Below are 22,472 nucleotides of genomic sequence, written 5' to 3'. Positions count from 1 at the left end.
ATTACAGTTTTTATAATTGGTTTTAGTGTAGGTGTATACAAGTGTGTCTACGTGCGTTTGTGAGTCTTTATTTTAGTGAGGTGTTTACAAGTGTGCATGTGATTTATTATTTTGGTGTAGTTGTATAGAATTGTGTGTATGAGAGTCTTTATTTTATTGTGGGTGTGAGTAAATGAGTCTTTTTTTTGTATATGTGTGTTCTTATGCAAGTCTTTATTTTACTGTGGGTGTGTACAAGTGTTTGTCTTTGTTTGCTTATGCGAGTTTTTTTTAGGGTAGTTGTGTACGAGTATGCGTATGAGAGTCTTTATTTTAGTGTAGTTGTGTAGAATTGTGTGCATATGTGAGTATTTATTTTAGTGTAGGTGTGTACAAGTGTGTGTGCAAGTATTTATTTCAGTGTAGGTGTGTACAAGTGTGCGTACGTGAGTCTTTATTTTAGTGTAGGTGTGTACAAATGTGCTTGCGAGTATTTATTTTAGTGAAGGTGTGTACAAGTGTGCGTACGCGAGTCTTTATTTTAGTGTAGGTGTGTACAAGTGTGTGTGCAAGTATTTATTTCAGTGTAGGTGTGTACAAGTGTGCGTACGCGAGTCTTTATTTTAGTGTAGGTGTGTACAAATGTGCTTGCGAGTCTTTATTTTAGTGTAGGTGTGTACAAATGTGCTTGCGAGTATTTATTTTAGTGTAGGTGTGTACAAGTGTGTGTGCAAGTATTTATTTCAGTGTAGGTGTGTACAAGTGTGCGTACGCAAGTCTTTATTTTAGTGTAGGTGTGTACAAGTGTGCGTACGCAAGTCTTTATTTTAGTGTAGGTGTGTACAAGTGTGCGTACGCGAGTCTTATTTTAGTGTAGGTGTGTACAAGTGTGCGTACGCAAGTCTTTATTTTAGTGTAGGTGTGTACAAGTGTGCGTACGCGAGTCTTTATTTTAGTGTAGGTGTGTACAAGTGTGCGTACGCAAGTCTTTATTTTAGTGTAGGTGTGTACAAGTGTGCTTGCGAGTCTTTATTTTAGTGTAGGTGTGTACAAATGTGCTTGCGAGTATTTATTTTAGTGTAGGTGTGTACAAGTGTGTGTGCAAGTATTTATTTCAGTGTAGGTGTGTACAAGTGTGCGTACGCAAGTCTTTATTTTAGTGTAGGTGTGTACAAGTGTGCGTACGCAAGTCTTTATTTTAGTGTAGGTGTGTACAAGTGTGCTTGCGAGTCTTTATTTTAGTGTAGGTGTGTACAAATGTGCTTGCGAGTCTTTATTTTAGTGTAGGTGTGTACAAATGTGCTTGCGAGTCTTTATTTTAGTGTAGGTGTGTACAAATGTGCTTGCGAGTCTTTATTTTAGTGTAGGTGTGTACAAATGTGCTTGCGAGTCTTTATTTTAGTGTAGGTGTGTACAAATGTGCTTGCGAGTCTTTATTTTAGTGGAGGTGTGTACAAATGTGCTTGCGAGTCTTTATTTTAGTGTAGGTGTGTACAAATGTGCTTGCGAGTCTTTATTTTAGTGTAGGTGTGTACAAATGTGCTTGCGAGTATTTATTTCAGTGTAGGTGTGTACAAGTGTGCGTACGCGAGTCTTTATTTTAGTGTAGGTGTGTACAAATGTGCTTGCGAGTATTTATTTCAGTGTAGGTGTGTACAAGTGTGCGTACGCGAGTCTTTATTTTAGTGTAGGTGTGTACAAATGTGCTTGCGAGTATTTATTTTAGTGTAGGTGTGTACAAGTGTGTGTGCAAGTATTTATTTCAGTGTAGGTGTGTACAAGTGTGCATAGGCAAGTCTTTATTTTAGTGTAGGTGTGTACAAATGTGCTTGCGAGTATTTATTTTAGTGTAGGTGTGTACAAGTGTGTGTGCAAGTATTTATTTCAGTGTAGGTGTGTACAAGTGTGCATAGGCAAGTCTTTATTTTAGTGTAGGTGTGTACAAGTGTGCGTACGCGAGTCTTTATTTTATTGTGGGTGTGAGTAAATGAGTCTTTATTTTAGTGAAGGTATGTAGATGTGAGTATGAGCCTTTATTTTAGTGTAGATGGGTAGAAGTGTGTTTATGGGTTGTGTGCATACTGGTCTTTATTTTAGTGTAGGTTTATAGGATTATCAGTATGAGTCTTTATCTCAGGGTAGGTGTGTAGGAGGGCGTTTGTCTACAGCTTTGTTTTTTGTGTAGGTTTTTATGAGATTTTTTATTTAAGTCCTTTTCTTTGTTTAAGGTTGGGCTTAGGAGTGTTTGTGTGGGTTTCGAAAGAGTGTGTGTATCATAGACTTTGTTTCAGTGTTATTTTGTGTAGGTGTGTAGGATTGTGCAAGTACACTTCTTCAAACAGATTCTATCGTTCTAATTCCAGTGAATGAAAATGTTGTTCATATGTTACACAACGTGTCATTGTTTCATCACTCAGTGTCATAATAAGACCAAGAAAACTGAACAAGAAACAATTTCTTCCACATAATCTCTTACTTAACCATCTGTCGTTTGGATTTCTTTTCATTCCCCAGACACCCCTGAACGCAACATCAACCACCGTAGGAAGTAAAATGAAGAATGCATCCTCAAACATCAGGCTTAAATTGACCAGAGTCAGTTTGGGAAGTAAACATATTTTGCTAGCTGGACGTTGGTATGAAAATAGAACGTAATGTCAGGGCCTGTGGTCGGTCAATGTATCACATGACTGGACATGATTGGCAGCCTCTCTTCCTCTTCTGACCGTCACACGCAGAAAAGAATTTGGGTTATTACAGGGTTGTTTCTATTTGCAGTCACTTTCTGACTTCCATTCCCTTTCTCCACGTCTCTCGCTTCCAGCTGCTGTACGCGGCATCACGCGGCAGATCAGACGACAATGTGTGAGGAGAACGAGTGGGAATTTAATTGTCGTGTCGTTGCGTGGAAGTGTGAGTCAGAAAGTGTCAACAGACAAGTTGTGACTCTAAGTGGAGAAAGTTGTAAATCGACGTCGCAAAATGTGCCGACAAAGGTGGAAAAACATATGTTTAGTGTTGGTTTGTGAGTCTCAAAACTGTTGTTTGAGTGTGTGTCCTAGTTGTTGTTTTAATGTACGTTCTGAATATCTGTGTGTATCAATGTCATTATTTAAGTATAATTATGTAGTAGCGTATTTGTCTCATTCTTTGTTTGAGTGTAGATCTGTAGTATTGTGTGTGTCAACGTCTATGTATTTGTGTGGTTGTGTAGGAGTGTGCATGTCTTAGTACTTAATTTAGAACAGGTGTGTGTGTGTCAACACTTTGGTTGTAGTGTGTTTATTTAGTAGTGTGTATGTATAAGTTTCTTTTTTTGGTGTAGTTGTGTAGGAGTTTTTATGTCCAAGAGCTTATATTTAGTGTAAGGGTGTGTGCGAATAGCAGTATTTAAATGGTTTAGGTGTGTAGTACTTTGTGTGTTAACTTTTTTTTGTGTAGTTGTGTCAAAGTGTGTATGTCTACAACTTTATATTTAGTGTAGGTGTGTGTGTGTGCATGTGTGCGTGCATGGGTGCTTGTGTGTGTACTGGTCTGGAAAAGGACTATATAAATACAAATTACTCACTTTAATCAGTATAGGTGGGTGTCAAACGTTTATAGTGTAGTAACGTGCATGTCTAAGACTTTATTTTAGTGTATGTGTGTAATAGTGTGTATGTCAATTACTTTATTTTAGTGTTGCTGTGTAGTAGTGTGTTTATGTCCAATACTTTGTGATAGTAGGTGTGTAGGAGTGTGTATTTCCATGACTTTTTTAGTGTAGGTGTGTGTTTATGTCCAAGACTTTAATTAGTGGAGGTGTGTAAGAGTATGTATGTCCAATACTTTATTTTAGTGTAGGTATGTGAGAGTGTATTTATAAGACTTTATTTTAGTGTAGGTGTGTGAGAGTGTGTATATACAAGACTGTATTTTAGTGTAGGTGTGTGAGAGTGTTTATGTCCAAGACTTTAATTAGTGGAGGTGTGTAAGAGTATGTATGTCCAATACTTTATTTTAGTGTAGGTATGTGAGAGTGTATTTACAAGACTTTCTTTTAGTGTAGGTGTGTGAGAGTGTGTATATACAAGACTGTATTTTAGTGTAGGTGTGTGAGAGTGTGTATTTACAAGACTTTATTTTAGTGTAGGTGTGTGAGAGTGTGTATATACAAGACTTTATTTTAGTGTAGGTGTGTGAGAGTGTGTATATACAAGACTTTATTTTAGTGTAGGTGTGTGAGAGTGTGTATTTACAAGACTTTGTTTTAGTGTAGGTGTGTAAGAGTGTGTATTTACAAGACTTTAGTTAGTGTAGGTGTGTGAGAGTGTGTATTTACAAGACTTTAGTTAGTGTAGGTGTGTGAGAGTGTGTTTTTACAAGACTTTATTTTAGTGTAGGTGTGTGAGAGTGTGTTTTTACAAGACTTTATTTTAGTGTAGGTGTGTGAGAGTGTGTTTTTACAAGACTTTATTTTAGTGTAGGTGTGTGAGAGTGTGTATTCAAAATACTTTATTTTAGTGTGCAAGACTTTGCTAAAATCACCGACCGACTTCTCTCCTGTGTCGACGGTCACAGAGTTTGGCGTCACAACAGTGTTACACCAGTTTGTGTTGTGTCTTCTCTGTGCGAGTGTGTGTGTGTTGTAGCCCTTAGAGATTCCCTGGAGGCACCCATTTCGCCCAAAAACCGCACACAAATTGTCGCGTTTGTGTGGTTTTTAACTGTAGATAAAAGCTCTGGCGACATAATTAGTGGACAGACTTTTTCAGAAATAAGTATCAAAGTGTATTTTTTCTGAAGATGAAACATCCCTTTAACTCTGCTGGACACACACCAATATTACCCTAACAACGGCTGAGTCATTGTTGCCTTCAGCTACACACACAGGTGGATGGGGGGGGTAAGTGTTTACCACACTGGGCTTTTGTCCAGCGTTCAATTCCTATTTGTCCACCTGCCGATTAGCATCTAGTAGAAACAAGCTCCCCGTTGGTCCCGCCCATGTTTCCTCCGGCGTGTCCGGGCCTCATGCTAGGGAGTGACGCTGGGATCACACCATTAGCTTCCAGTGACGCGTTACGAGGGCGACACACAAACTAAAGCCATGACACAGATTCGCTTCTATATCTGGAGGATATTGTTGATTGTTATCACATGACGGGCCGGCTGTTTCAAAAAAAAAAAATGGAAACGTTGTTTTGCCTAGATTTTCTGCGAGGTCTCCGAGTGTCAACAAAAGAGGGCAGACGTTTTGAAACAGGAAGCCGGAGTCTCGGTCACATCCTGTCGGATGGAACCAGGAAGACAATGGAGATATGATAATAAAGGCTTTAACTGGAGTGAAGTCCGTCTCCTCTCTGGGTCCTCCTGGTGGCAACATGGTCATGTGACCAAAACGTCACCGGATCTTAATCTGAACCGCTTAAGCTAAATCCTTCACTGACTTATATTGATAAAATACCTTTAAAATGGGGCCAAAAAGATATATATTGAGATACTGTAGTAACAAGTATATATGTGTAGTATTGTCGAGTACTTTACCCTGGTGTTGCAGAATACAAAAAAAGTCGTAACTGCTTTCATTTGTTTTGAAACCAAAATATGTCCAAACATCAGCTTTAAAAGCTGCTGGACTCACTGTATCCCCTCGTCCTCAGTCATTGCTACGATCTCAGTTAATTTGTAATTTTATCAATTCTACGATGTTTATTGGCAAGAATCTGGCCACACGATACATATGATGCAGGGCAAAAAATATGATATATAGTGATACTGTAGTAACAAGTATATGTGTGTAGTATTGTCAAGTACTTGACTCTGGTGTTTCAGAATTTAAAGACCACATGACTCTTGACGAAGTCTTAACCGTTTTCATTTGTTTTGAAACCAAAATAGGTCCAAACATCAGCTTTATTGCTGCTGGAGTCCAATGTATCCTCTCGTCCTCAGTCATCGCTAGGATCTCAGTTAATTTGTAATTTTATCAATTCCACGATGTTTATTGGCAAGAATCTTGTGATACGATACATATCACGATACAGGGCCAAAAATACGATACATAGTGATACTGTAGTAAGTAAGTATATGTGTAGTATTGTCCAGTACTTGACTCTGGTGTTGCAGAATTTACAGACCTCTTGACGAAGTCGTAACTGTTTTCATTTGTTTTGAAACCAAAATAGGTCCAAACATCAGCTTTAAAAGATGCTGGAGTCACTGTATCCTCTCGTCCTCAGTCATCGCAGGAATCTAACGGGATGTCAGAATCAGAAACGTGTATTGCCAAAGATGTAAAACAACATAGGAATGTGTTTTGGCTCGTTGTTCTTTTGGCTTTGGCGGATGAAATGATTGATATAATTGTTAATCAGTCATTTTTTAAATAGACACTTTATAAACACTTTCTTCAAATCTAAACCATGACACTCTTATATAACCAATCAGTATAGAAAAGTGACTACTAGAGAAAAATCTGGTTGTATTTCAAAAATCAGACTCTTTCAGACTTTTGTCAATACACAGTAAGTAATGGGTTATAGCGACGTGTTGGTGAAGTTTCACGAAACAGTTTAGTCCTTTACCACTAGATGTCACTGTTTAATAATCTGTTCCACTTTTCTATTAAAGACTAGTATGGATTTTAAACTGACATTTAAAAAAGTAGGACGATGCTTCGTGAAGCTTCATAAGCGCTTGATAGCAGTTAGTGTTTCATCTGCAATTGACCATATGGATATTTTTCCTTTATATTCAATGATTTGTGTGTAAACCTAAACATTCATCTATTTTATTGGGGAAATTGTCAGTGGTTGTGTGTCTTTGTTTGCCCCGTCACCGACTGGCGTCCTTTCCAGGGTGTCCCCCCAGCCTCTCGTCCAAAGAAACTGGGAAAGAATCTCCCCCGTGACCACTTTAAGGGAATATGAGCAGAAAATACGAATCAATATTAAGTAACACGAAAATATTCACATCGTTTGTTCATTTTGGTGTAGCCACTAAAACTTGAAATCCCACGAGAACCCTGCAATGACTGAGGACGAGAGGATACAGCCAGTTCCAGCTACTTTTAAAGCCGATTTTTTTTCTTTCTGTTTTGTTAATTTAGCCAACCAAAAAAAAAAAAAAGGAGTGAAACAATTTCTAGAAGTAACTAAAATGTATTGTCCCCTTAAATCGATAGGAAAACTACTCATATATCGTGCTGTGAGCCGAAGATATCGTGTGGAATTGTGAGATTACTGTAATTGCTACACTTTGGCACTTTAACTTTTAAATATATAACAAATATATGAAAAAGAATCAATAAGAATGCACAACATTTTATTCAAAGTAAATCAAGGCTTGAAGTATAAAAAAACATTGTCGAGAAGTAATATCAACAACAAGTGGTGCAACATTAATGTGCCGAGAGAAGGGTATTGACGACAGTCGACAACTTCTCAGTTTCTTAAGTTTTCTGCTGCAGTTCTTGCATTGCATAGTAGGGAAAACCACACGTACCTGAGGGACTACACACACACACACACACACACACACACACACACACACACACACACACACACACACACACACACACACACACACACACACACACACACACACACACACACACACACACACACACACACACACACACACACACACACACACACACACACACACACACACACACACACACACACACACACACACAGAGTTATTGTCGAAGTCCCAGCACTGTGTGGGTGTACTTAGACAGCTGTGCCTTTTTAAGCCTTCATCAGCTGCCAGACAATGAAATGTGAAATGCTGCGATAATAAATTATTGAAAGTGCGACTTAAAGTGGAGCTCTTCAATTATAGCGCACAACTCTCGTGTTGTCAATCCACCGCTCGTGCTCGAGCTCCAGTTGTAAATAGTTGAGATATTCCAATCGCTCTTTAAGTTGCTTCGCCACAGTGCCTGCAGGCAGAACTTTTCGTGTTAACATCTTTTTTTGTGATTTAGAATCAAACGCAAATGTTGGTATCAGACACGAATAAATAATAGTTTTTATTATATTTTTCTTACCTCGAAGTTGAAGAATGTCCTGTCACTTATATATCGGTCGGAAATTAAACAATAGATACTGGGATGTCAACAATAACAATTGCTTTGAAATGAGTGTGAAAATAAATAAAAAAAACTTTTCTGAATACTTTAAGTTACGTGGAAAAGTTTTTGAAAGATGGATACATTAAATCAAATTCTATATTTGTCATTTTAATCTTTATATTTATATTAAAGCTGAGGTACTTGCCATCACCCGGGTATAAAAAAAAGAAATTCGAAAAGCAAATAACCCAAAATTCTCTGAAGATAGAAGAGATTTAATTCAGGTGGATTGAGCTGAAAATTATGGAAATCATCCTTATTTAATATGTATTATTTATAGTGTAAATCTAATTTGAAATCAAACATGTTTGGGGGGGGGGGGTCTTGTGCCCCATTTTGACCTCGATTAGATCAATTTGCCAAACCCACTTAAACTCCAATTGTTTTAAATTATTTTGTCTTTTGGACACATTTGAACTTTATGGGGGAATTTACCATTAAAAAAGGAGCTAAAATGCTAGAAATATTGCTTAGGTATTATGTAACATACATGTCAAAGTACAGATTGTAATCCAGTAGGATCTGGATCCAGTAGATTCAATAGATTCTGTACTACTAGTACAGATCCTTATTTAATATGTATTATTTATAGTGTAAATCTAATTTAAAATACATCAAAATGTCATTTGATGTAATCAAACCCTAACCAATATCATTATTAAGATCCCAGTTCAGTAGCAGGATTACAATCTGTACTAGTAGGATCCAGATCCGTCTGGATTCCAATCTGTACTGTGACATATATATAGTATAAATCTTGTCGGAATTCAATGCGCTTTAATCCTCGTGGATGTTTTCTGCCCCCCGTTGGTTCCCCTTCACCTGGACCTCATCATAAGTACAGGGGGTCACCAGACACTTGATGGCTCTTTGAGATTAAAGCTAAAGATTGATGAAAATGTACATCGATCTTGACCAGAAGACAGAGGCAAGAGATATTAATTAATATCAACTTTTTCTTACTTTAGTCCAAACATAAACTTTAGATGACTTTAAACTCCCCCTAGTGTCGGTTTGGTGTAACTGGAATGTCATGACCGTTCAAAATCCAACCCATAATCAGAGAAAATAAACGTAATGTCAAAATATTTTATCAAGATAAAACAAACCTTAGATTGCCTCATTATAATGTAGGAATATGGGGTTATTTCTGTTGCTAAAGCTTTGTAAAGGATTTGCAAATATACACGTGAAAAAAACTACTCTTTTTGCTCACATAACTTTTGCACTTTTGCAAAATTTACATGATTAAAAAGAGCAGGTTTTTCTGTTTTTTTGAAAATTGAACGTAGTTTGTGATGCTTGATGCAGTTTTTTTTATAGATTTGAGCATCTACTTATTCTGAATTAAACATTTACAAATCGAGTTAAGCATTTGAAAATCGAGTTACGCATTTGTGGATCACTCTGCAGATACACGTATATATTTGCAAAACCTTCCACGCGTGTACAAAGCTTTAGCAACAGTAATAGCCACATATAGGAAATACATTTGCTGAGGGCATTGAAATATTTGATTTATAAATATTTTTAACAATACAAGTGATAAAACTTTTAGAATTGCTCAGACAAAGCAAAAATTGTAAATATTTAGGGGTTTTGATCAATCGTCTTAGCCACTATGAATAACTATTATCCGGATAAATAATGGGTATTTAATTCAAATTATACGTCTTAAATCTTAATTTGCTGATAGTTTGATAAATATTTGATGAACACGTCGCAAAAGCAGGTTTTCTTAAAATACTTCTATCCCAATACTAATCCCAAAACCTCGACTACACCAGGGAAAAAAACAGAAATGACAACATACATTAACTGTAAAGACCAAAAATAGAATAAATAACTACAAATACAAACAGTAAATATCTTCCAGAAGTTATGCAACAGTCGAGCCGACCTGCACTCTCGCTCACTTCCCAGCAGCCCCGTTGGTAGTCACGGCACATATTCACACCACATTCCTGCTGTACTTCCTGACCAGAGGGCAACAACAGTGCAGTACCATCGCCGTGACGACGGTCGCATGCTCGAGAGTCTGCTGGGATCATGAGGAAACCGATATGACCTAAATGTCCGAACCCTGAGCTCCACTGTTACTCAAAACCAGTACATTTTTATCATAGTTCTTTAATTGTTTATATTTCAATAAAGAGTTCATAAAATAAAAATGAAAAAATGGATTTGTTTTAAATGTACAATCAACATTTTGCATAGCTAAAGGAAGAATGAAATCCCAACTATGACTGAGGACGAGAGGATACAGTTGACTCCAGCGGCTTTTAAAGCTGATGTTTGGACATATTTTGGTTTCAAAACAGATAAAAGCAGTTACGATTTTTGTCAAGAGTCATATGTTCTGTAAATTTTGTGTATGACTGAGGACGAGAGGATACAGTGACTCCAGCGGCTTTTAAAGCTGATGTTCGGACATATTTTGGTTTCAAAACAGATAAAAGCAGTTACGATTTTTGTCAAGAGTCATATGTTCTGTAAATTTTGGGTATGACTGAGGACGAGAGGAAACAGTGACTCCAGCAGCTTTTAAAGCTGATGTTTGGACATATTTTGGTTTCAAAACAAATTAAATCAGTTACGACTTTGTCAAGAGTCATGTGGTCTGTAAATTCTACAACACCAGTCCAGTACTCAACAATACTACATATATATCCTTGTTATTACAGTATCACAATGTATTGTATCATTGTCAGTGTATCGTGATACGTATCGTTATTGCCAGATTCTTGCCAATACACACCCCTAGTGGTGATGAGACTGAACTGGCGACACAGTCCGGAAGTTCATGTGATTTGTTCGGGACGAAATCAAGACTAATTATATGAAATCTTTAGTGACAAGGATTTTGAAATGAATCAAAAGGGAATCCAGGATTCGCTCATATAAATATAATAATGTTCCAAATTTTCCCAAGACCAACAAACGTCTCACACAAGGGAGACCATCCCGAAAATATTGCTAGTGGCTCTACTCCACAAATATTACTTTCACATCAGATAAAGGGTTTAAATCCTGTCTTCAATCCGCCATTTTGACTTTCCACTTACTTTAGACCTGCTTCCAAGTTACCTTCCTTTTTTTATTTCGGACTTGAGAGACAGAAGTTCTCTTTCTCCAGACCCCACAACATAAATACCATCAATCCTCAGTAAAGTTTATTTGTTCGCAGTATTTGAACAGCGGGTAAACTTCAACACGACCACAGAGCTTAGTCGGAGGCACTAGTTGTACACACGACAATTACGGTGCAAACAAAACGGGGAACTCCCATGATGCCTTTCTACACAATGCTCTATTTAGTGATCGGTCGCCACAATGATGCATTTAGATGTTACGTCTATGTTGTCAAATATGAGCCGGCTGGGCGGCAAAGCTTTTCGGGAGCTGAGGATTTCAGAGAGGGATGGCGTCCCAATACGCAAATACGCAATACGCAATGTTGAGTTTGAAGTCAGAATACATGTTGTTAAATAGATGTTTATTCAAACAAGTTATGAATTAAATGGTCACTACACGTATTGAGTCGATTACGGCTGGGTTTTCAGAGCGTGACCCCTGAAATAAACAAGGGACAACTGTATGGTTGGATAAAATGCTATTTCAACGATTAGCATGTTAAGGTCAAGGGCTGTGGGTTAGAGACGATTAATTTATTGTAAGTAAGTAAGTAATTTGTATTTAAATAGCGCTTTTCCAGACCAGGCTCACAAGGCGCTTAAACAATCAATACAATACTCAATTAATTATATACTTTAAAGGTCAAGATAACACAGGAGTTCCAGAAAATCAAGGAAAAGCCTGAACAAATAAAAATGTCTTGAGATGTTTCTTGAAGGAGTCAGTAGATCATCAAACGCAGAGATCGTTCCAAAGCTTAGGAGCAACAGCCTGGAAGGATTTCTCTCCTCTGGTCCTGAACCATGTTCAGGAACCATCAGTAGATTCTGATCCACAGACCTCAGAGCCCGAGCTGGGGTGTAAGGCTGGATCAGATCAGTGATGGAAGGTCTGACCATGAATAGATCTGAAAGTAAGTACCAGAATTTTAAGTTGATCCTGAAAGAAACTGGAAGCCAGTGAAGAGTTTGAAGGATCGGAGAAATGTGAGTTCTTCTACTAGAGCGGCTCAGAATTCTCGTTGCAGAGTTTTGAATCAACTGCAGGCCAGACACATCCTTCTTGTTAAGACATGAAAATAAACTGTTACAATAGTCCAGGCGAGAAGAAACAAACGCATGGATTACACGCGTAATCCACAGATTATGCATTAAACAGAGGTTAAGCAGAGAACACCGAAAATCAAAAAACGTCGTCCCTCCGACTAGGTTAAGAAATGTCTCAGAAAGGAGAAAGAACGTTGATTTTTGGGTGTTTTTTTTTGGAATTTCCGTCTCCTAGCATCGTTATCAGACATACACTCAGGAAGGGATACAGCAAGACAAGTCCTGTCCCGCACATCTCCTCGATCGGAACCGCGTAACCAACAATGTAACTAACAATTTGAGTATAAACATTCGGGCCCGGTTTCCGTGGCAACGGGACTGTTGTGGTCTTGTTTGTTTTTCGCGAGACAAGAGCTTGTCAGAGCTCGGGCCGGATGAGAGCGGTTCGCTGGTATCAACTGACTCGACACTTCTGGGGAATCCCACCGTCAAGGAATTTCTCCGTAGAAGGAACATTTGTCGGTCATTTAACTGATGAGATGTTTGAACAGAGGATTCAAGGAACTGGATTTTTACGTGGGAAAAAAAATACACTGAAAACATATTTGTTTCTTAATGAACTTTTTTACTTTTAAAAAATATATCTAAAAGAGACGTAAATATAATCAAAATATATATATTTTTAATAAAATACTTTTTAAAATAATAACATTTTGAGTCAAGAAAAAGAAAAAAGAAGATGCAACCACAATTTAAAATATATTTTTTTAATAATTGGTTTAAGAAACACAATATTCTGCAACACGTTTCATAGTAAATATAATTTTACGATAGAAGTATCAGTAATTATGTGTTTTTTTTAAGGATTTTTAGATGTCAGGAAATATCGCCACCAGAGCAACAAATAAAATAAATCTAAATCCAAGTAATATCTGAGGCATTGAATGTTTAAAATAACAAAAAATAGGAGTGAATGAAAATTATAGATGATTTTATTTTAATTAAATAAATGGTAAAGATTATAAAAGCTGTGGCGAAAATATTAATGGGGGAGAAAAAACACAATAATAAAATAATTAAAAATATATCTAAAAGAGACGTAAATATAATCAAAATATCCTGTTTTTTAATAATATACTTTTTAAAATAATAACATTTTGAGTCAAGAAAAAAAAACAAGAAAATGCAACCACAATTAAAAATATTTTTTTAGAATTATTGGTTTAAGAAGCACAATATTCTGAAACACATTTCATAGTAAATATAATTTTACAATAGAAGTATCTGTAATTATGTTTTTTTTAAGGATTTTTAGATGTCAGGAAATATCGCCACCAGAGCAACAAATAAAATAAGTCTAAATCCAAGTAATATCTGAGGCATTGAATGTTAAAAATAATAACAAAAAATAGAAGTGAACGAAAATTACGGATGATTATATTTTAATTAAATGAACGGTAAAGATTATAAAAGCTGTGGCGAAAATATTAACGGGGGGAAAAAACCCAATAATTAAATAATTAAAAATATATCTTTAAATAAAAACAATCAAATTTATTGTAGTTTAAAAATAAATAAAGATCCATTAAAGAAATATTGAAGATAAACCATTGACAGCATGAATGTCTAAATATTAAAATAAAAAGCACATATCGAACATCATTTTCTGTTTTGCAGGGATTAACAAAACGTTTCTGATGCAAGTTATATTTTTGCTAGAAACAGGGAAAAAAAGCGTATAAATGATTCCTAAACCTGTTCTAGGAATTGTGACAGAACAGACGTGCTCTGTTCGGAGTCGTTCAAGAAGCCGTAACCTTTGGGCTGCAGGAGGTTCTATTTAGAGCATCTGCGCGTCACAATGCCCGATTATAAAAACACGCAGCCGGCGTCTGACGTGTCACTCGTCGCATGATTTGATTATGTTTTCACTATCGCTTCGTGCCGAGTTTCATCTGAAATGCCGCGCATTTCCACGGTCCTCGGCCGCCGGCACGACTCCGGGTCGGCTGAGGAATCCTGGTCCGGGTTTGAAAAGTTGAGCTTGTTTGTGGAGCTACAAAATCGTGACGATGCTTTGATATATTTCTGAAAAATCTTCATAGACCGGCTGCTGTCTTCACTGCAGAGGTGGAAGACAGATTATGGTAAGAACATGTTTAAGTTCATGCACCACCAGAACTTAAAAGTCCAAGACCAGCTCCTTGGTCTTTGAGGTGTACAATGAAAACAATGAAGCTAGTAAGTAATTAAGTAAGTAATTTATATAGTGCTTTTCCAGACCAGGGTCACAAAGCGCTTAAACAATCAAAACAATACTCAATAAAGTATATACTTTAAAGATCAAGATAAAACTGATAACACAACAGTAGTTCCAGAAAATCAAGGAAAAGCCTGAACAAATAAAAATGTCTTAAGTTGTTTCTTGAAAGACTTGGAACCTGAAGAACCTTCTCGGATGAGGAACTCTAGAACTTTACACAGTCCAGTAAACTCGCTTTTGAACCTCTTGGATAACCAGGACCTGTCGAATGAGAACCTTCACGGACAGATGGTAAAATACTACCGATTAGGAATCTGGAATCAGGGACTTCAGGGTCCATCGAGCATATTGACGCATTAACCTCGAGCTCCCGCTAAATATAACCCTCCAAACTATTTACCAGCAGTGGAAAGTACTTTGGAAAGTACACGCTACTATGCTAAGCAAGATTAAAAACATGGTTCATAGATGGATTTGGCAAACCGAGGGGGACCCAAAGGAGAAATGTCCGACTGGTGGGCTTATTGGAACATGGAATCAAGGATATTCAACTTTAAAGAACTAATTATTTTTCATTTTATCTCGATAGAAGTCTTACTGATAGCCTTCAAAAACCTGTATTGTATTTTTTACTTATCTAACGGAACAAAAACAAAATTGAGAATAAGTGGAATTGAAGTATCACAATATCACAGAACCTTATTTACTGAAGCATCTAGAGAAGCTATTAGAGTAGACAGGAACAGGATCCGTAATTTCAAAACAAGTTTCAAGTATTTAAAGACGTCCAACATGATCAGGATGTTCGAAACATGATAGAAGTTTGTATAAATAAATGGACGAGCAAATGAATCACAATTACTTGGATTATATTGTCAGAGACTTGCATTCAGTGTTGGGAGTAACGCAGTATTAAGAAACATGTTACAGTAACGTCGTATGTTTTTAGCAGTATTCAGTGTTTTAACAACTTACTTTGTCAAAAACTATTACTCTTTACTCATTATTTCAGTTCTCTTTGACATCAATGATGCATTCAATGACAATGGAATTGATTATGGTGCGTTTAAAGAACGTATGATATTTTAAAAGTAAGCGTGAAACACTAAAAAAAAAAACGCATGGACCGTCATCAGAAGTTTACGTTGTTTATTTTTAAGTTAATAAAATAATTAAAAATATATATAAAAGAGACGTAATATAATCAAAATATCCTGTTTTTTAATAGTATACTTTTTAAAATAATAACATTTTGAGTCAAGAAAAAAAAGACAAGAAAATGCAACCACAATTAAAAATATTTTTTTTAGAATTATTGGTTTAAGAAGCACAATATTCTGAAACACATTTCATAGTAAATATAATTTTACTATAGAAGTATCAGTAATTATGTGTTTTTTTAAGGATTTTTAGATGTCAGGAAATATCGCCACCAGAGCAAATGTATATAACACTTTAAGTTTTGTATGTTAATGTCCTTTATAGGTTGTTGTTTTTTTTAACAGTGTTGTTACCTTTTAATTGATTTTATTAAATAGGTCTGTGTGACCAATCGTAAAGTTTTTCGGTGTGTATAGGAGAAATAAAATATGTAAAAAAGTGTATTTACCTGCAATCTGAACTGGTAAGTTCAGCGCAACGCTAACTTTATTTTGTTTCATTTGATTTTGTTTATTTATTTCATTTCAAGTTCAAGTTCTTTTATTTGTCAAATATATACGTATCAAGACATACAGCATAGATGAAATTGTTGTCCTCTCAGACCCACGATGCAAAACATGAAGTAGGAAATGTAAGGACATTAAAAATAAATAATAAATGCAAATAAATAATCAACAAAATGAAATAAATAATCAACAATACTTAAATAATCAACTAAAAAACAGAATATCAACAACAAACAGAGTTAATACACACATTTATTTATGTCATTACTTGAATAGTAACTTAAAGTAACTGTCCTAGTAGTTATTTTTAAAGTAACGTTTCAAAGAAGTAACTAGTAATGTAACCCAGTTACTTTTTCAAAGTAACTTACCCAACACGCTCGCATATTTGACCAAAGAGAAGGGTTAAAGGTCAGACATTTAGGACTCCAATTGTTATCCAAAGCAAGCTTAAGAGGCCAAACACAACAAATACATAACTTCAACTGCGTCTCCCTTCCTTCCTTCCCTTCTTTCCCTCTCTTTCTCGCTTCAGCCCCGTAGGCGAGGGTGAGAATTCCGACAGGGTCGGGGGCTTTCCCCAGGAAGAACAGGAGCTTTGTCCCCCCGGAGGGATCAGGCCAGAGGCTGACAGACAGTCTGGCAAACCTCTGACCAGGCAAAGCCCGTGAGACACAGTGATAAAGACATAATCATGGAGGGACCTGAAGGTGTCGCTTTCTATCGACTCGACAAGAAACACAGGGGTTCAAGAAACACGTGGGATCGTCTGGGTCTGAACCTACGTCAACAAAGAGTCTAGAGAAAAAAAAAAACGTAAAGCGAGTCCGAGTACCTTCAAGATGGAATTAGTACTCAGTGACCTTGATGCCTGTGGGTTGATGTATCGGCAATATTGTCATTTCTGGCTGCCATGCATTGTAGTCCCGGATAGCAGGGAGTACTGATGCCATCCTAGTCACGTTAGATACATATCATGATCCGCATAATACAGTTTTCACACATTTATGCAACTAGAAACCGTTTTTGATTACAATTCAAGAACATTCAAATCTGCATTTCGGTGCCAATGAAACGGGAAAGAAGAGTTCTCAATCTTAAGATATTTTTATGGCACCTTGTACTTTTCATTTCAAGTGTTAATACTAGGTAAACAAGAAGTTTTAAGTGAACGCTATGAACATACACGAATGATCGACGAGGTACAACGGTCCAGAATATCGTGAACTAACAACGGAAATCTTAAATCGATAGAAATCGTTTCCTCTTTCATCAAGTATAAAACATTTTCAGCAAACTACTTCAACACCTTCCGTTATCATCCATCTACCACTTTTCCCGTACAACCATGTTTTCCTGAATCACAAATATATAGTATCATTTGCTCACAAGTGTCATTTTACAAACCAGACTGCAAAGAAACTAGATCTTTCTCTCAAAACTTGAAACTTGAAACCAAAAGACGTTCTTTGGTGAAACCTTGAGATTCTTTTTCCCGTAAATTCGTCCAGTATTGTTGTCAAAAAAATCAACGCTAAGCACTTTTAGATACGGTACCTTTTTTGAATGTTCGATTGAGAATACTGTGTCTGAAAGACGCCAAAAAAGAATAGTGGTGAATAAAGAATAAACTAATAAATGATTTCTTAAAAATGATAAAAATTAATCTTCCTTTTTTTTTGCAGCAAAAATCATTTTGCCGAAAAACTACTTTAACGCGTTACATTGTTATTCATCTACTGCTTTCCTCGTATGACGAGAGTTTCACAAATTCCATCGTCATTGGGACAGAAGTTAGAGTGCGTTAGTCATTGAGAATTGCTTCTAAATAAGATAAATCTTAGCATTTTTTTTAGCTTACAAGTGTCAATTTCCGAACCAGATATTTTTCTCATCACTCAACCTTGGACTGAAACCAAAAGACATATTCCTGCTGAAACCTTGAGATTCTTTTCCTGTAAATTCTTCTACCGAGGACCAGCGAAGTCGTCGAAAAGCAATGCTTGGGGCTTGAAAAATAACCTCAGATACTTCTGAATGTTCCATTGAAAATACTGCCGCAGAATGAAGCTAAAAATAATAGCGGTAAATATTTCTTCTTCATACAGTAAAACATTTTGGCAGCAAACGTAGACGCGTTAAAAACAATTTACAATTGAAAACTTTTGCCATTTAACAAGGGTTTCTTAATTCCAACTTTATTTGGCCAGATGTTGGAGTGGAAAATTTAAAAGCATGTAACAATAATTCAAAGCCATCTAAAAAAAAAAAGGGTTATTTGTCCAAACCCAGACTCCAAAGAAACAAAATCTGTCAATCTTGGACTGAAGTCCAAAAAAATCAGATAATGAGATAAAAGTTTTCTGTAAATGCGTCCAGTGAGGGACGGATTATCGAAATCCTCGAAGGATACTTTCACCAACTTTCTTTTTTGTCCTGATAAAACCAAAAACAATAAAACGTTTCTGGCTCGTGCAAATCCCGCCACACCTTAAAAAATGCTTCGGCAGGGAATGCGATGTTTGTGGTCCTTCACATGACCACTATCACTGGGGGGTTATAAATGATTCCCTGTGCAAAGGTACCAAGTAACAAGGTGGTCAGGTCCTCAAAATGGTCACTTATTAACCGCCGTGTTGAAGTCTAACCTTCATTAGAGACATTTTTTTTGGAAAGGCTGGGGATGGGGGGGGGGGTAGAGTTTTAAATATTTGCAGGCTAAGACTGAAGACACAGTGTGGACTTTGAGAATCAGGTGGATTAATTTCCGATGTCGGTAAATCTTAACAGCTTAATCAGGAAAGTCCCTGCTGAGTACTACAGACTGGGAAAGAGAGACTAAGAGGATTGAGTTAAAAGACTCTCAATTGACTCTTTGTGGGCCTCACAGGTCCAGCAAAACGTTTTGAAAAATCAACGAAAAGGTTCTTCTGAGGGTCGGACCCACAACACTCCGTTTAACTCTCCGAACGTCGCTTTAGAAAGTTACTTATAGACCTGGATTCGGCCACATTCTGCAAACAAAACTGCGAGTCCAAACAGAGAGAGCACTGTCGGGAGCATCTTGTGTCGCTCCGACCACGCATGGCTGGACATCAATGCTACACAGTCTGGGCGACGCTGATGGAGCCGATGAAAGTCGTGTATGATTTTGATTCTACTTGTTTTAGACGGATTTCTTCTGTATATTCAGCTGAGAAGTTACATTGTTTAAAAAAAAGAAAAGGGAAATTAATTATCTTGAATAACCAGAACCGTCACCGATCAAGACAACATTTTGTGTCGAAACAACACAAATTGAAAGAATCTTTAACCACAATTGCACCATTCAAAAAAATGCTGAATAAGCATTTAGGGCGTGAGAAAATATCTGAACATTTAAATATCACAATATTAAACAAAATTCAATGCAATTTCTTTTTTTACATGCAAATTTACACAATGTTTCTCAGGTTAGCGCTGCAATTTCACTTCCGACCAGTAGATGGCAGCTGTCATATCGTCATCCACAGCTACAAGAACAACGAAATCCTATAAGATACAGCTCGATGACTGAGGACGAGAGGATACAGCCGACTCTTAAAGTTAATGTTTGGACACATTTTGGATTGAAAACAAATGAAAGCAGTTACGACTTCGTCAAGAGTCATATGGTCTGTAAATTCTGCAACACCAGAGTCAAGTACTCGACAATACTACATATATATCCTTGTTACTACACTATCACAACACCAGAGTCAAGTACTCGAACAATACAAATATACCTTACAGTATCGAAATATACCGTATCGTTGACCCTGTATCTTGATCATATCAGATTCTTGCCAAAACACACCCTTAATATTTACCGACAGGAAGTATGAGTTTCTACAAATCCAACAAGTGTCAAGTACTCGACAATATTAAAAATATACCTTACAGTATCTGAATATATCGTATCTTAACCCCCGTATCGTAATGTGTATCATTTAGCCAAACTCTTGCCAATACAAACCCCTAATAAAGAGATATGCAACCATCAGATTTATCAAAACATAGAATTCGAAAAAATGTCTCTCCAGTGACACAAGAACAACATCTTCTCAAGGACAAACATACCGTCTACTAACAATTGAACGCAACTGAACTGAGTCAAGGACATAAATGCCAGCCTAGCTTAGCTTTAAAGCATGTGCAGATGCAACAAGAACTTTTCTTTACACAGGTTATACGGCAAAGGAAAGCGTTGAGACATCACAGTTGCAATAGTATTTTGCAGATAAACTCTGACCCCTGATTTTCACCAGAAAGTGGATGTCCACACACCAGAAATGAGGAAAAAGCACCTTCAAGTCTGAGGCCGTGCTTCTCAAAACAAAGTTGCTCAATTCAAACGGGGAGTTATGCTACCTAGAAAAAGACAAATTAGATAATATAGTTAGATAAATATGCAACAAATGTTAATTTACAGCTCAGTCCGATGTCTTATGGTGAAGCTTAAATATAGGATTACAGGAAGATCACAAGACAGGATGTTTTTAACACCAACTGTATGTGTAGTTCAGAGTCACCTGTTTATCTGAATGTTTGTTTATGGAACAGATGTTGGATTTTATTTTCAGTTGCGACTGATAAACACCGTCACACAGGTCAGCTGAGCCAAGTGTGAAAAAGCCAATTTGATTTTATTAGTGGAATTTTTATCAAACACTTCTGTGAACCAGTGGCTGTCGACATCAAACACTCACGGCTGGAATTCAATCTTCTTCCACTTTAACTTGTGATGTTTTTCTGCGTCCACTTATCGAGAAAACAACACTTCCTTCCTCTCACGCTCTCCTCTGGTTCCTCTTGCACGGACGTTTGAGCAAAAGATCAGGAACTTGCCAAGTCACTTTTTAAAAGGAAGTGACACACTTTTTTTCTTAACACTGTTTTCTGAACTTTATTCTTGAAACTACTGAACCCAAAGAAGTTGAAGAAGTTGTTTATGACATTAAGACAATGGGAATGTCCTTTAATCATTAGTTCATTTTACAAGAGCAAATGTTTATCATAGTTTTTTATAAAATTCTGTTATCTTGACCCATAGACAACCCAAGGGATACCACAAACACATTTGTTTCACGATGGACTGATGGGAAAATACAGAGCTAATACCTTACGTAACTGGAGCGATAATAACTCAATCAAGTATTTGTTTAGTTAAAAAAAAACACTTGATAATTAACAGCTTGTGAAACTGCGAGACAAAGATATAACGGCGAACTAACAGCTTTAGATAGGATTCAGACGGACATGTAAACTCTGTGTTCTTACTCACTTGCACAAGTAAATGTGCAAATAGATCTGATTTCTGATCCTTGTTTGAGTAAACGTGTCAAGTCACATTCCTAACCTGACACGGACCAATGAGAGATGATTGAGATGGATTGAAAGTCATGGAATTAAGACACGATATCACAATCATACTTCTTGTTGGAAGCATTCTGGGAAAAAAATAAAGCGACTTTACCTTTCAAAATATTGTGGCCCCTTGTACGCATTCAAGGATGTGTCTACTTGACAAATATGTGTTTACCAGTTCAATATATCAACTTTTCTATTCATAATCAATTCATCTTTTATCAGGGCTGCACGATATACCGAAACAAATCGTGATAGCGGCACGTGCTACACGCATTTCGAAAACATGTGCGATAATTTATAAATTTTTATTCTACAAATCAAGCATTTCTTAAATGCGCACTTCGACCGATCAGTGTCACGTTCTGTAAAGTTGTCAATTTGTACTTCTATGTCTCGTTGTCGTTTACATCTCCGTCCGTCTGTGAACTGTGACTTGGCTCAGTATATACACGGAAGTAATACTAACTTATGATCTACTCAAACACTAGTGATTCGGTCACTCGCGCGAACAACACATCGCATTAATATCGATATCGCAATACAAGACACCGATATCGAATATCGCACTTATTTCCAATATCATGCAGCAATATCTTTTATCCTAAAACTACAAGTTGTATGTCTCTCAGGAAACTTTCGATTCAAGAGGATTTCAAACTTGAAGTATTTCACTCCCCGTCTGCTGGGAAGTACTGTGCCGAATCTTTTTTTTTTTTTTTGCATGGTGTTCATTTGAGATGACCTCGTCCACCTCGACAGGAACCTGCCCGGTGGCAACAACAGTGTTGCTGCTGTACGGGGACGTGTCGAGGCAGGCTGGGGACATGAAAAAAAAAACCCAGAGAGAAGAATAGAACAACAAGCGGCGGGAGGAG

General features: G+C 36.9%; 1 protein-coding gene across 1 annotated transcript in view; it reads right to left on the bottom strand.

Moving 5' to 3' along the window:
- The window catches only part of LOC148081687 (mitogen-activated protein kinase kinase kinase 11), a 63,531-nt gene that overhangs the window by 31,761 nt on the left and 9,298 nt on the right, over window positions 1-22,472 (bottom strand). The gene's annotated exons all lie outside the window — the stretch shown is intronic.

The sequence above is a fragment of the Callionymus lyra genome, chromosome 4 (assembly GCF_982586985.1).
Source record: "Callionymus lyra chromosome 4, fCalLyr1.hap1.1, whole genome shotgun sequence".
Taxonomy (NCBI): domain Eukaryota; kingdom Metazoa; phylum Chordata; class Actinopteri; order Syngnathiformes; family Callionymidae; genus Callionymus; species Callionymus lyra.
Note: the sequence above shows the minus strand (reverse complement) of the source record. Positions and strands in the feature narration are given on the sequence as shown.